General features: G+C 43.8%; 1 protein-coding gene across 1 annotated transcript in view; it reads left to right on the top strand.

The window, feature by feature from the left end:
* Nucleotides 1–5,224: 5,224 nt before the first annotated feature.
* The window catches only part of Wdfy3 (WD repeat and FYVE domain containing 3), a 216,963-nt gene continuing 208,875 nt past the window's right edge, over nucleotides 5,225–13,312 (top strand). Inside the window, exon 1 of the mRNA XM_026785032.1 lies at nucleotides 5,225–5,326. The gene's annotated coding sequence lies outside the window, so the exon portion shown is untranslated. The remainder of the gene's footprint in view (nucleotides 5,327–13,312) is intronic.

Below are 13,312 nucleotides of genomic sequence, written 5' to 3'. Positions count from 1 at the left end.
CCTGGTAACCAGGCGTCCAATACGGCCAAATCCGTTCACTCCGACCTTCACCATCGTGTCTCTGGAACGAGGCTGGCACTGCACGAAAAGAAGCGCTGTCTCTAGAACAGGGAGGAGCAGAGAGCCCACTATCTTATATTTTAAAGGGCTTTTAGAACAATTTATTCAAATTTTAAAAAGCCCATGATTATTTAATGCCCTTGTTTTATACATTCTGGCCTTTTTATTGCCCTAATAGGTATACATTTGCTTGTTAACTGTCTGCCATTGTTTCCTGTCTCCTTTCCTAGGTGTTGAAGATGTTATACCAAACAAAACAAATTTCTGCTCTCATGAATTTTACTTTCTGTGTGTGTGTGTGGGGGGGGAGTTAGGGAAAACGAGAAGAAGTTAGCTGGAGAGAAGGGAGTGAGGGGACCCGAGGGCAGATTTGGAAACACCGCCCGGGACGGCTGCACAGAAATGATGTCTCATGAGGGCACTCACAGACAGAGTAGCCAGTGCGAAGGCCTTGAGGCAGGATGTGCCAGGTCCGTGAGGTGTGAGGACGTGCTAGGAAATGGTGGCGGGAGCACGACCATGTCTTACTGACTCTTTGATGACAGTGTTAATTCTCACTGAGGGCAAGGAAAAGCCGCCATGAGGTAGGGATGCTCCACACTCTGATCGTCCTCTCCTGAGAAAAGACTGGAATACAGTCAGGGTAGAGATCTGAGGTCAGCTCCTAAACCCTAGCAGGAACTCATGAGACAGATGACACTGACATTGACCAGCACAGATACTGTGTAAGTGAAGAGACCCTGACTGTACTTTGGGAATTGTCAGTTGTATCTGCTGTTGGAGTGTAAGGAGGGGTAGGAACTAGGCTTTTAGAGGTGGGGATGGAGGGGGGATCAGTCAAGAGGTGGGAAGGGAGTCACCAAGAATGGGGTCAGACTAAGATAGTGAGCAGCAGGGACAGGAACCTGTCAGCATGCCCGGGGTGGGGGTGGGGTGGGGGTGGGGGTGATGCTGGTGCTGCCTGTAGCTCAGGGAAGGTCTGTAGGTTACCTGCTACCTCTAAGTTTCAGTGGTTCGGTGCTGGGGAGAAATCTAATAGGCGTGGGCTCAGTTTGAATGGGAGGGTCCTAGCAGGCAGAAGTGATGTCTGACTGTCCCTACAGGGATATTAGGGGAAAGGGTTGTTTATCTTCTAGTAATTGGAGATCTGTCTGCCAGTAGTTGTTATTTTCTTGGGAGGAGACAGAAGTGGGACTTAACCAGCAATGTCTGTGCTTAGCAGCAGGCTGACATCTGTACTGACGGAGGTTTAGAGGCCATGTGTGACCATGAAGCTGGCCCAGTGGTGGGAGTGGGGGGCGGTACCGTCAGCTCCTGTGGTCCTCTTCTCATGGTTTCTGGGATCAGGTCAGCATGTGGAGGGCTACAGATTTCATGTGCTCTTTTGTTTGTTTCCTTGGTGCTTTTCATTATGTTGTCTGGCAGGTGTCCCAGAAGAGCCATAGGAGGCTATAAAATTGCTTATTAAAAGTTTCTTTCTGAAAGTGAGCATTTTGTTATTATTTAATGGTTCACTTTGTTTAAACTCAGAGACCCTTGAAAATTGCCAAATACTGAGAAACAGTGTTTTTTTTTTCATTGATCTGCAAACTATAAAGAGTTAGTCCTTTAGACTTTGCTGAGATCGAGGCATAGCTAACATTTAGCTAAATCTGGAGTTCAGGCGACTGCTTCTAATTTATATAACTGAGTTTTGAAATTCAGATTTTTATGTATGAACATTTGTGCGTTTAAAAATACTCAACCCTTGGACACTGTACCAGACTCACTCTAAATCAGAGGTAAACAAGGCAGGATATAAGAATATATAAACTATAAGGGCCACGGTGGAAACACTGTCTAAATTGTGGTCTGTTTAAAACTTGACACCTTGAAATTGTGTTGTAGGCTACAAGTAGAATGTGCTGACATCTTCTAAGCTTTTTCTAGGCTGAACTTACATTGAAATGCAAGCTTAGAAAGCTCCATCCACTGTATCGTGTTTTATATCTGAGCTTTACAGTATCTCTATCTGCATGCCACTCAGAAGGATGGAGTCAGGAAAACATTGGCACATAGCTGGCTCTTCCAGTTGTCTGGCTTCCTGCTTCTACTTTATCTGAGACCTGCTTGGGCCTGGCCTCTCAGAACTGGCAAAACCAGATAATCAGCACGTGTAAGAGAAAAGGAATCAACTCGGGAAGAAAGAGCAGAAGGTAGGAACAGGCCTTTCATCAAAGAGAAGCCATGAGGTAGCCAGTGAGTATGGTAGAATATGCAGCATATTAAGGAGCAAGAAGATGCAAATTAAGATTGCAGTGAGTACCATTTTATATCCTAAAATTATAAGGAAGTGAAAGGATATAGCTAAATATGAGCCATTATTGCTCATGAGAGCATAATTGCTAAGCACATCGGGAATAAATTTAGTATCAGGAAAATTGAATGGATGAGTCTTGGAGATGTAATATTGAATAGAAACATTAAGTCAAACATAAGAGCTGTTTGTCATTTTTATAGATTTATAAAGAAACTAGAATACCATCTTGTTGAAAGAGACATAAATATATAGTATACTTAAAACAATGATGAAGGCAAAATAGACTTGTGCATTTATAAATGGCGGGAGTTGGAGGTGTGGAGTAACAGGAGTAATCTACATTTAGTTCTTGAGTTAGGAGACAGTTGCTAGATGTTCTGTTTTTGTTTGTCTGTATCTAGAGGCTCTCATGTAGCCCCTGCTAGACCTCCAACGTCCTGTATAGCTGCGGATGGCCTTGAATTCTTGTTCTGGCCTCACTTTCCAAAGTACTGTTGTCTGCGGATATGGCTCGTTTGCTTTGCACTTTAGAATGATGCCGTGCTTTGTAACCCAACCCGAAAGTGGTTACTAATTCTTTTATTAAAAGAATAGATTTTTCGCCAGGTGGTTGTGGTGCACGCCTTTAATCCCAGCACTCGGGAGGCAGAGGCAGGCAGATCTCTGTGAGTTCGAGGTCAGCCTGGTCTATAAGAGCTAGTTCCAGGACAGGCTCCAAAGCTACAGAGAAACCCTGTCTCGGGGGGGAAAAAAAAGAATAGATTTTTCTTTTGTTCTGTTTTGCTGTTCTACACGTGTGTTAGGGAAGTGTCAGTGCTAGGAAGGGTCCTGACCCACATGTTAGAATTTCTCTGAACTGTGTCCTACACATGAAGAAGAATGCACATTTTATATCTCTGAACTGTGTGTCTACACATGAAGGAGAATGCACATATTATATCTCTGAACTGTATGTTTACACATGAAGGAGAATGCACATATTATATCTCTGAACTGTGTCCTAGACATGAAGGAGAATGCACATATTTAGTTTTCATTTGATAAGATTCAGAGTCATGAACCTCGCGATGTTCATGTTATTCTTTTGCTTTGAATTTAGCTGAACATTTACAAATAATTGTAAGTAGCAAATAATATGTTTAAAATATAATTAAGATAGGGCTATAGTTCCGTTAGCAGAACATTTGTCTAGCATTCTGAATGTTGGAAAGTAATACTGAATGAGAACATTAAGCCCTATAAAATAAGCACTGTTTGGTGTTATTTCTATGGATTCGTTTATAGGATCTCCAGCACTCCATGATGAGCTGTGGTGGCTCACGTCTATAATCCTAGCACTTGAAGGTGGGTGCAGGAAGATTGACTACATAGTGAGTTCAAGGTCAGCCTATGCTACATTAGACCGGGTTAAGTTGGATTTAGGACAGGTGTCTTCACTGCAATTTTAATTACTAATGGTGCCGCTAAGTTGCTGGTTTAAATGTTTCTTCCTCAGTGAGCTTGTTTGTGTGTCTATCATCTGATTGATACAACATGCAACTTAAAGTTGTTGAAAATGCAATGAAGGATTTTGAAAAGTAACATTTATTATCTATTTGTTTCCATCTGTGTGCCGTGGCATGTTTATTGAACTCAGAGTCCATCTTGCAGAAATCGGCTCTTTACCTGATGAGCTGTCATTAATGAACTAGGCTCATTAAGAAATGGCTTCCAATTTTTGAAGAATATTTTTCTCTCCAACTTTACCTTCTAATTAATTAAATATCAGCCAAGCTTGGTTGGCATGGTGGTATTGGCTTGTAATCCCAGAAGTTGGGAGTTCAAGGCTAGCCTGGGCTACAGAGTCTCAACAAACAAACAAACAAATAAATAAACAAACAAACACAAATAAAAACCATCAGCAATAGTAAAAAGAAACAGCCAAGAAGTGAGATACTTATCACAGCTAGATTATCTTTGGATAGGTCTTGAGTGATTAACTGATTTTGTTTCAATTATTATACTATGAATAGTGAGATTAACAAAGTTTTATGACCCAGACTAGTAGTGAGCAGGAAAGCAGAATGTTGCTACTCACATTTGAAGGCGTGTAATGCTGGCTCTATATCCAGATACTAGGATTCTCATGCTGAAATGGGACTCACAAATAAGAGAAAAATTTAAATACTCTGTGTGTGGAGTGGCTGGAGTGTGACCTGTGAGGGAGGGTGGGGGTTTCTGATTTAAATTCACACAAATCCGTTTAGCTCTTCACTGCATATACCTCCTGACGCTGGACACACATACCTAAGGGGATACTGGTTTGTTTATTTGCTTGTTTTCTCTGAAGGGGAGACAAGTGAATACCAGCCCCAAGGGGTAGCTCTGGCTTTAGGTTGGCCCCGTCACTCACTACGGCTTTGTCAGTTTGTCTTCATGTAACTTCTCTGGGTCTCAGTTTCTTCACCAAGTAAAGCCAAACTGGGTGACCTATCATGGATACTTTAAGTGACCTGCTTTTCATGGATTTTAAGAAAAGCTATCAGCCCTATTTCTTTTTTAAAAGCTTCTTCTTACATTTTGTTTACTCTTTTTGTGTGCGCATCTGTGCCTGCTGACCTTCTGGAGTCCAGAGAGCAGCTTGTAGGAATCCTCTTCTCCATCCACCGTGTGGGTTCCAGGGATCAAACTCAGGTGTGGTTGTCAGGCTTGCCAGCAAGCACCTCTACCCACTGAGCCATCTTGCTGGCCCCTTTCCTGGGTTGTTTTAAAGCAGGGTTTATCTGCCTTGAGTGATGGGCTCTCGGGTGTTGAAGGGAGGTGGCAGGCGACAGGTAGAGGTGGCAGAAGATCTTGGGTCAACTCGTCTTCAGGACATGAGCTGAGTCTCTTTCTCACAGGTGTGATACCCTCGACATCTTCTTCAGGAAGAAAGTGCCTGTCGTTCCTGCCTCTACAGGTTCATGCCAGCCCAGCTCACAGAATCAGGTCAGTTTGGGGACTTTATTAGGCTGTTGGTAAAGGAGCCAAGGACAGAATCCTTGAGTCTCCTGAGCTGGGGTTCCGAACGCCCGCCGAGGTTTCCATTCTGCTTCATCCCTGATAGCTGGGTAAGCTTGGGAATGAATGCCATTTTCTCTTCATTCGCACCAAACTGGGTCTGTTGGAATTCACTAACTTCAGCAGCAATTCTGTCTTTAATCATCAATATTTTTAGTATTGGTACCTGTAAATTGTAAATGGAGACTGGTCGTTCATCTTCCAGCCGCCCATATGGGAATAATCACACAGAAACTATATTAATTACAATACTGCTTGGTCAACAGCTTACACATGTTCCTACTTAGCTCTTTCATCTTAAACTAACCCATTTCTATTAATCTGTGTATCCCCATGAGGCTGTGGCTTACCGGTAAGGTTCTGGTGTCCTTCTGCAGCTACATGGTGCCTACCTGTCTCTGTCTTCTTTCTCTCTGCATTCAGGTTAGTTTTCCTGCGTAGCTATATTCTGCCCTACCATATGCCAAAGAAGCTTCTTTATTAACCATTGGTAATAAAACATATTCACAGCATACAGAGGGGAATCCCACATCAGTACATGACAAAATCATGTATTAGAAACATTTCCTTTGTCTCTTTCCTGGAAAATACTGAGTTTTGATGAACTAACACATCATAAAGTGAAGTTATATTATATTGTTAGTGCACTTACATAGCAAGATAGCACACTGTGGAACATCATCCCCCACCCCACCCCTGCTGATTGGAAGCTGCCCCTCTCTGCTCCGTCCAGCATCTGAGACTGAGACTATTGCACCATCACTGGACCCAGAAAAGAGCAAAGTTCAATACTGAAAGCAAGGTTTTTAGGAGGTGTATACTGTTTTGACACTGGAGTCAGCAGCAGTGAGCTGGGACGTCTGTCGTAACTTCAGAGTGCAGGGTTCTTTAATTAGTTCTTTTGTCTCCACTGTGAGTGACCAGCTGGAGTGGAAAGTGGCACTGTAGGTGTTTGTGAGTCCTAGGATTCTGCAACTGCCTTAATTGTAGCATTTCATTTTAACTGAGGGACTTTGAATTGCTTATTTTTTCACGGGCTATCAGTCCTTCAGGAATGTTCTTCACTGTGGAGATGGTGCCTTTTAGGCATCTTCTCTGCTGTTTGAAAATCCCCCAACTTAACTAAAAAGGGAAAGGTATCAGGCTTTTGGGAGTTTTCCAGGAGACACAGATCCAAGGGCAGAAACACAGCCAGGTTGCACAATGGTGACCCAGGGGCCTAAGCACAGAAATTCCTTGCCAGCTCTCAGCAAAGTGTCTGTTCTCTGGACACATGTGAGTTTCTCTCCTCTGTACATATGCGTGTTTCCCTGCCCTCTGCACACATTCACTCACCTTTCCCCATACTCTTTACACACGGTGTGTTTCACTCTTCTGTACACACTCAGGTTTCTCTGTCCCCTGGACACATGCGCGTGCTCCTGACCCTGGTAACTCCTGCCTTCAGCCATCACCCTTCACGCTGGCAGCATGCTTCACTGCTTCTCCCAAGCTGTGTCTCAGTGGAGACCCCCCGGCAGGCTCTTCTACAGGAGCCTACAGTTCCCAGAGCCCCCATTCCTTGCCCGGCTCCAGACAGGCTCAGGAGAGGGGCATTTAAAACCTCACATTGGCCTTCCCTTCAAAGCCAGTTCTCTAAAAAGCCCGACTTCTTCCCTCCGAGATGCAGGTGTGGTCACCTGCCAGCACCCCTTCCGGCAGACAGCGTGTGCAGAAAGTCAGTGGTACAGCACGCTTAGATCCCAGCCCCAGTACCCAATGAGGAACTGAAGCGTTTCAGGGAAGGAACTGATGAAATGACAGGTGAATTTGTGAATACAGACACTGATTGAAGCTGAAAATGCCCAGTGGAAAAAGTTCGTATAATCTGGATAAAATTCTAAAATAAAGTAGCATATTGCTAATAATTTTAGGATTTTAGATTATTATTTATTTTTCCTTAATTTTAAGAAATGCTGGTTAAAAGTTAGTACCCAGGAGGAGGAGTCTTCACGGGGCAGAGCACTGACCTGGCAGGCCTAAGACCCAGAGTCTTCACCATGGACGAAGGATAAGTCACTAAGTAGGCACAGAATTTAGGTCTCAGAATGTTGAAATGTTTCATCACCACTTTATCTCTTGCTGTGAAACTTTGTATAATTTTCCCCTTTTCTGTAGACTTTTGGCTTATTGAATGATACCTGAGATTTGCACCTCACAGAACTATTTTTAAATCCTTAGTATCCTTAGTGGGGGCTTATTTGGAGAACAGAGTATACATTGATCTTCATCTAAAGGGGCAATTAATTAACAACAACCCCTGTAGAGAAACCCAAGTGGTCTGTGTGAAAACCTGCCAGGCCCCAGACACGCCTCTCCCGTCAACTGTCTGCAGATTTCCAGAGCGCCTCTCTTTTCTCATCAGTAAAATGGCTCTGGTACTGGTTCTTAGAAGCGTCAGAGGTGATGACCACTCGCAGAGGCGGTCTGGTGCAGTGAGAGATGTGGCTCTGCCTGACTAGGGAAAGGAGCAGAAGGTCCATGTCCCCATGGCCTTGTCAGGGAGTGTGCTGGTCATTTTCCCTGTGACCTGTCCTACCAAGATCTCTGCTAAAAACGCCTGCATGGATTACTGTGGCTGTGAGCTGTCTGGTTGCTTCTGGGGCCTCCTGAGGAGCAGATCCTTGAGGAAGTGGGTCTGTGTAAGTAAGGAGAAGGGAGGAGCTCAGGAGGAAGTCTCCCACACCCAAGCACCTTGACCTGATTGGGTCAGGCGTCAGGCGTGTGTCCGGGCACGTTGTGTTGCTTTGTTTTTTCCTTCAGGAGTGACTGACAGACTTGTAATCTCAGCACCTGGAGGCCACAGTGAAGGGACAGTGTGGGCCAGCCTGGGCTACATGGGGACCTGTCAGAAAGGAAAGACGGAAGAAACACAAATGAGTGTAACGAAAGTGCTTGGCCTATAACTGATCTCGAGGAAAGAAGGGAAGTGGTGATCTCTGGGACACAGGCTCTCGGGCTGTTTTTTTAGTTCTTTGTGCACTGAGGCAGGAAACGCAAAGAAACTGGCTTAGACTCTACTTCAGAAGCCCAGGTTCAGGACCCTGTGACTGCATGGCCATGTGAACAATCAGATTTCAAATCATACAGAGAAAGGAACAGAATCCTTAAAAATTTTTTTCTTAACTAATATTTTTAGTTTTTTATATAAAAAATTAGGATATCCAATTACTTGTTCAAGAGTTGCCTCTAAGAGCCTCACAGGTATGAATCTACCTCTCTGCCCCAGTTTTGATAAAAGTTAAACTTTAAAGAGCAGAGTTAAGATTTGGCTTTGTTCAAAAGCATCAGTAGATAAGCTTTGTGCTTTGCCATATTTGAGGATAGAATATTCAGGAACGAGGGCTGTGGGGTGTGTGTGTGTGTGTGTGCGTGTGTGTGTGTGTGTGTGTGTGTGTGCATATATGTATGTTTACATATCTTTGAAGGAAAACTGCTCAAAGTTTCTTAGAAAGCAAACCATCCCACTTGAAGGGATGCCTCATGCTGGGCTGGGGGAGGGCTCAGGGGTGAAGTGCTTTGGCACAAACCTGATGACCCGTGTCTCATCCAGACATAGCGGTGTCTGTGATCGCAGTGTTGCCACAGCAGACCGGGAGGTGGAGAGAGCAGATATGGCAGCTGCGCCTGGGGTACACAGTAGCAAATAACAAGGAGACTGTCTCAGACAAGATGGAAGGCCCAGTGCTGCCCAGAGCTGCCCTCTGACCTACACACACACACACACACACACACACACACACACACACGGAGGGGGAGGATTAAAAAATAGAGCACATTAAGCCTGACTGTGAAGGTCTTCCCACACACTTAGGTTGTCTAGAAATCAGTGATTGTATTTTTATGTGGGCTTATCTTTCTCTCCTGTGCTTCTTAGATTATGCTTTTCGGTGTTTTTCATTTCTTGCACCTGCTGAAGAATAGCCTGTTCAAAGAATTTAGTTTGATAATGTCACATTTATATTTGAAATCCACCTACATCATCTGAATAATAACTAATGGTAATAAAAACAGTATTATTAGTAGGTAGCATTTACTGTTTCCTTGGGTTTCTTTATCATATATTCCTTCATTTATTCTTCCTAATAAATAGATTCCATTATTGTTAGTCTAATTTTCTGCTTGGGTGGTGATAGGGCCAGAGTCGCTGGCTGGCTGCAACACTCTGCAGCTGCATGGGTCTTATAGAAAAACATCTCACTTCTTCCTTTTGATCCTAAATGGGCATGAAACAGTTTGACTGTTTGTGTTTGAACGCAGTATTAAAGATGATAGACATTTGTATCAGGCTCTTTTCTTTTAGGCCACCAGCCATCTCCCAAATCATGACACAGACTTGTTAGTTTTGAATGCCCTGACTACCTTGGGCATGTTTCTGGCTAGCTTTTTTAACTTAAATTAACCTGTTTCTCTTTACCTTTCTTACTTCTGTAAATCTTACTTTCACTGTTTCTCATATGTGGATGGCAGATAGCAGCTGCCTGCCTTCTTGTCTGCAGCGTGTCTCTCTTTCTCTTTTCCTCATTCTCTCACCTTCCTTCTCTCAAACCTAGATTTCTCCTCCTATTTATTCTGTCTGCCCACCCGCCCCACCTATCCTCTCTCCTGCCTAGCTATTGACTGTTCAGCTTTTTATTAGACCAATCAGGTGCCTTAGGCAGGCAAGGTGAAGCAAATGCAACTTATCTTTACACAATTAAACACACATCCTTATATTGTTAAACAAATACAGCATAAATAAAAGTAATACATCTTTGCCTAGTTAAAATAATATTTTACAACAGTTATTGTGTTAAACACATGTTTCAGCCATCTTATTCTATTGGTGAGAAAAATATAAAACTCCCTGGTAGGAAGGTGTTTCAGGAAGAGTGTTTCTTCATGCTCTAACCCTGGGTGGAGGTAAAATTTTATTTGGGGAAAAACCTACTGACCTGAAACTGAATCTCAAGCACTGCTAAATCTAATTTTATTTTTGGTATTTAATGTATTAAGTCCTTTACTTTGGAACTCTATCTGTTTAGGTAGTTGTCCGTAGTTACCTTTCGCTGTAGACAGTGTGTATATGAGACAGGATCTCAATGTGTTGTCCTTGCCGATTTCAGACTTGTGACCTGAGTGCTGGGATTACAGGCATGAGCCTCCACCCCTGGCTCTGGAGTCATTTTGAAAACAGCTATCCTACTGCCATATCCTGTAGATCTCCAGGGCAGGGAGTGCAGCCAGGCTGCCACAGACAAGAACCTTTCTAGGTGCCTGCGCCTTTGTTTCTCTCCTAGAGTTGCCTGTATCTTGTTTTTGTTGCTGGTTGCTCAGCTTTCTTAGCATGTTCAGTGGTCCGTCCAAGTACGAAGGCTAACTACGTAAGTACCTTGTTCTGTGTCTCCTCAGTAGGAGAGTGGGGCCATGGGCCCTTTCTGAGGGGTGTCTAGTAGCCATTCTCAGAGAAGTGTACCTGGTAGGAGAGAGGAGCCATGGTCCCATTCTGAAGGATGTCCAGCAGGCATTCTTGGAAGAGTGCAGCTTAATGTTCATGGAGAGTTTCCTGCCCAGATCCAGGGAAAGGGCGGTTTCTCTAGGACCCTGAGGCAGGAAGAAGGGAGGACGCTTACTGGCTTACTGTAGTAACTGGAAGGGAAAGTCAGAGATTGTCCTGAAAAAAAGCAGGAGGTGCAAGTTTGAGTCTGTTTCAAGGTTACTAATTTGGAGTGTCTCTTTATGGTTGTTTGTATTTATGGGTACTGGGTTTTGTGCTAGACTTTATTTCTGTAGCTCTTTAGGAGTCTGAATGAGAGAGCATTCTAATTCTAGTGGAGACAGGTATCTGAGTGAGAGCTTCACTCTGTTTAAGAAGCAGGTAGGCCTCAAACAGATTAGTCCTGCTTTGTCTGAAGCAGACAGCAAAAACTGTGTGGTAACCTTTGGCATCTTTTCTACTTTGTTTCCAAATTGGATATACCACCCCCCCCCCCTATTTTTTTGGTTTTTCGAGACAGGGTTTCTCTGTAGCTTTGGTGCCTGTCCCGGAACTAGCTCTTGTAGACCAGGCTGGCCTCGAACTTCCAGAGATCCACCTGCCTCTGCCTCCCGAGTGCTGGGATTAAAGGCGTGCGCCACCACTTCCCGGCTCCCCCCCCCCTTTTTTTTTTTAAAGAAAAAAAGCTTTATTTTATTTTATTTTCTCAGACGTCTTACTCTGTAGCCTTGGCTATCCTGGAACTCACTATGTAGACCAGGCTAGTCTTGAACTCACAGGGATACTCCTGTCCCTGCCTCAGGAGTGGTAGGATTAAAGTTTGTTTTTTTAAAAACGTTTGCTCATTTGGTGTGCAGATGTCTGTCCGTGCACTTACACAACACCGTAAGTGTGGAAGTCAGAGGATGACTTTCAGGCGTTGGTGTTTTTCCTAGCCCTGTGTGGAGCCTGAAGCTCAAACTCAAATGATCAAGTTTGTAGCAAGTGCATTTACATACCTAGCCACCCTGCGAGCCCTGTGCTCCTTTCTGCATGCTTTACCTGAGCCCTGGATCTCAGCATGGTTGGATTTTTTAAAAGTTAGAAAACTACTCAACAAAATTAATAGACAATGTATAAGGCAATTTAAGTAATTCACAAGTTTTATAAAGACACTTTATGTTGGAGACCAGCTTTGACAAAAATACCACTTACCAGGTAGGGTCATGGGAATTAGGAAAACAGTAAAGAGAATGAAGATGAAAGTGAAAATAATAAAACAGAAACATAGGATAGCACTGGGAGGGAGTTCAGTGAATACTGAAATTCGCCTGTGTTAAATGTCCATACACTTTTATACCCCAACACAACAGGGAAGAAGACAAAAGACTGCTTTACCTGTTACAAAGAGCAATTTGAGCCTTCAAGCCATTAATCCAGGAGAAAAGCCTTCTGTTGTTTAGGCAGTGAACCCACCCCAGACCAAGTATCCTGAAGGCAGCCACACCCAAGGTCAAATCTCCTATTTCAAAAGAAGGAGCAGAAGTGTGCTTGAATAGCCTGACCACTGGCCAGGGTGGAGTGGATCTACCTGTACAGGCCACCTTAATGTCGAAAGGACCAAGCAACCACACACTAGGTCAGGGTGTGTAGCCACACTTGTCAACAACATTGAACAATCTGAAAGTCTCTGACCTTCAGACAAGGTGGAAATAGGCTCACATTTTTGGGCCTCCACAAGTTTAGTCCACAAGTTTTGGTTTCCCTTGATGATACACTCCAGTGAACATTGCTGTTGGAGAGATGTGTGTGGTTCAGCCATAGTTCTTCACTGCTGCAACAGATAGTTCTGCAACTCTGGGGTCCTATACGTGTGGGCAGTCTCGGGCGTTTGTTTATACAAGGAAAAGAAGAGCAGTCATAGTCTTCCGTGTTCTTCTGGCTTTTAATGAGAATGGTGATCCACTCTCAGAGGAGGCGGTGAACACTGCGGGAAATTTATCTCCACTCTGCCCTGAGTACTAGAAATTTAATTGAAGGATATGGCTGGGTAGCAGCGTTTGCTTAGCATATGTGAGTTTTATTTTCAGGGCTGCAGAACTCCTACCCCTGCCCCCGCCCCCAACCCAAAAAAAGCCAAAACGAAGCCAAGTCCTAGAAATGTAAAGGCAAAGGGAGAACATCTCATTGTGTAACTCAACTCTCACTTCTTTTACTTCTTAGACAATCTCACTGTGTGGCCTGAGTCTGTGGTAGACTCACGATCCTTCTGCCTCAGTTTCCTTCCCCACTCCCAGTCCCAGGATTGTAGGCACGTCACCCAACCATGACTAGCTTGCTTTTGTTCATTTAGACTCAAATACTTCCACTAGTATTCTTTTTTTTTTTTTTTTTTTTTGTGGTTTTTCGAGACAGGGTTT

Source organism: Microtus ochrogaster, linkage group LG1, assembly GCF_000317375.1.
Source record: "Microtus ochrogaster isolate Prairie Vole_2 linkage group LG1, MicOch1.0, whole genome shotgun sequence".
Lineage (NCBI taxonomy): Eukaryota > Metazoa > Chordata > Mammalia > Rodentia > Cricetidae > Microtus > Microtus ochrogaster.
The sequence above is the reverse complement of the archived record's forward strand: the minus strand, read 5'-3'. Positions and strand labels throughout refer to the sequence as shown.